The sequence below is a fragment of the Chrysochloris asiatica genome, unplaced genomic scaffold (assembly GCF_000296735.1).
Source record: "Chrysochloris asiatica unplaced genomic scaffold, ChrAsi1.0 scaffold00278, whole genome shotgun sequence".
Classification (NCBI taxonomy): domain Eukaryota; kingdom Metazoa; phylum Chordata; class Mammalia; order Afrosoricida; family Chrysochloridae; genus Chrysochloris; species Chrysochloris asiatica.
Window position 1 is genome coordinate 226,920 of NW_006408796.1, and position 2,540 is coordinate 229,459.

Genomic DNA, 2,540 nt, shown 5'->3' on the forward strand with positions numbered 1-2,540 from the left:
AGAGAGACAGAGAGAGAGAGACAGAGAGAGAGAGACAGAGAGAGAAAGCTAAAATCAGGTACAATATTTTACTTTAATCTGTTAAAAACTATCCCAAGAGTACTACGTTTACCTCAGTTTATTTCTATTGTATTATAAGCGAAGAAGAGTTCATCTGTCCCTTTAGATTGTACCTTAGCAGCCTTAGAAACCGCTTGTTTATATTACCACTTTCTTCCTTCCTCTTCATAAACCTTTCCAACAGAGTGAAAGTACACTTTATTTTTATTAGGTCATAAAACTTGGTGCAATACATTTCATCATTTTATGAATTGTCTTGAGAACATTTTAATTGCCTTTCATTGTGCCTTGGTGTCAGATAAGTTCCTTTATGACCTACTCTTCAAGCCCTCACTCATTATTCTTCTCAGTTTCTCTACTAATGAGTAATATTATATATCTTAAGATACATTGTCAGTTCTTAAGCAGTAAACATCTCTGTACAAGTGTGCCTGCTTGTGTGTGTTTGTGTTAACCACAAACTTCCACCTTGCTCTTCTGCTCTTTTATGACTCAACTCTGTATTTTACTCTGACAATTCTTTCCTTGTTTATTTTCCTTTGCCCTGGTGTGGCACTGTGTGTTAATGCGCTGGACTGCAAAGTTGGTTTGAACCATAATCTTGGTGGTTCAAGCTCACCAGTCCCTCCTTGGAATCCTTATATAGGGTTGCTATGAGTCAAATCGACTCGATGGCACTTAACAACAACAACTGTAAAAACAAATCTTCAGTGCAAGTATCTCTTTTTTTTTTTTTTTAAATAAACAGTATTGCAGTATTGTTAAGGATAATAAGCAATATTAATTTAAACTAATCAAAGAGAATTTATTATTTCTTTGATTTTTAACATCGTAGTTTTTGTTATTTTTGATATAATGCAAATGTCAGTAAGGTTTCATAGAACAAACTAACAATTGGCTATAATATGGTAGCAATGAATTGGGGAAGTGTCAAGTAGTTAGATAGGGCCCTGGAAATATCCTTGGGCACAGAGATTGTATATAAAGCTCTGACAGATAATATTTGTTCTATGGTGTTGTTAGATACCATGTAGTTAGTTGCTTTTAGCTCACAGCAACCACATGTGATAGAGAACTGTCATAGGATTTTATAGACCGTCATCTTCATGGGAACATATCATCAGATCTTTTTCCTGGAAATCCAATGGGTGGGTTCAAGCCTCCAACTTTTTATTTATCAGCTCAGAGCCCTATCAGGCCTTCATTCTTCTAAAGAAGAAAAATTTTACTTATATAAATTATGAAAGCTTGGAGACAATAATAAAAAGGAAAAAAAAAATATGTTGCTATTTTTGTTGTTTTTCTAATTAATTATTTTCTTCTCCTCCTACAATGGTTCCAGTACATTGTTTTTGTATTTGCTTTCATTTACCTACAAAATAGTTTCTATGACTTTAAGTCATTTCTGAAGAGGCACACAGGGGCAGTGAACCGACTAGGAGACATTTGTTTACCTTTCAGAGAGCCTTATATACAACAAAACTGATACATGAAGCTTATGAACAGCCTTATACACAATAAAGCCAGGAATCTTCAATAATGCAGAGCACTCACTCATCCTTCAAGATGGAGATATTTGTGAACCATGTTGTTTCTAAGCTAGCTAGCCAGTGGAGCACAAGGCTGGATCATTCTGGAGCTAGTAATAATATTGGTATAGCCAACTGGCTTTGATTTCAACAACTGGGGCTTCAGGGAGATCAAAAACCCAGATAGGTTGCTGAATTAAAAAGGAAAGGGAAGGAAGGAAAATAAATCAGCTTATTACTATCACCACTGGAGTGAAGTAAAACCAAACAATAGAATAAACGGTTGGGCTATTTCCTCTATACTTATTTTATACATGAGTCCTGGTGTGGCGCTGTGGGCTAATGTGTCAGACTTCAAAGTCATTTGAACTGCAAGGTCAGTGGTTCAAGCTCACCAGCTGCTCCTTGGAAAGCTTATACAGACAGGGTTGCTCCGGATCAGAATCAACTTGAATGCACTTAACAACAACAATTTATAGTACTTTGTAATTGTATGTGTGTTTTTGTTTTTATATGTGTTTCCAAATATAGTCTCAGAAACACTGGCAGATTAGATTTATAATGGGAAAGAATGAAATTAAGGAAAATGCAGGTTTACAAACAATGGATGATAAGAAGGACCAGTTGAATTCTACAGACAGTAGTTGAGCTAAGTGGCTCATGACTGCTTTCTTCTAAGTATATTTAACATTCATATAAGTATGACATCTCTTTCACATCTATCAGGATATAAACATATTTAACCCAATTATGGCTCCTTTGTTTTACGTCTGCTTTTTCGCAAAAAGGAGTTCCATTAAATGTAGAAAGACTGTCCTAAGGAGATGATGTGAATTATATTCATTCAAATTTTCTGTGAAAAAAAATCACAAAAAAATAATTTCTTCTTGAATAATTTTTTTTTTTTTTTTTTTGTGGGGGGGGAGGTTTTTTTTTTTTTTTTCACCATTT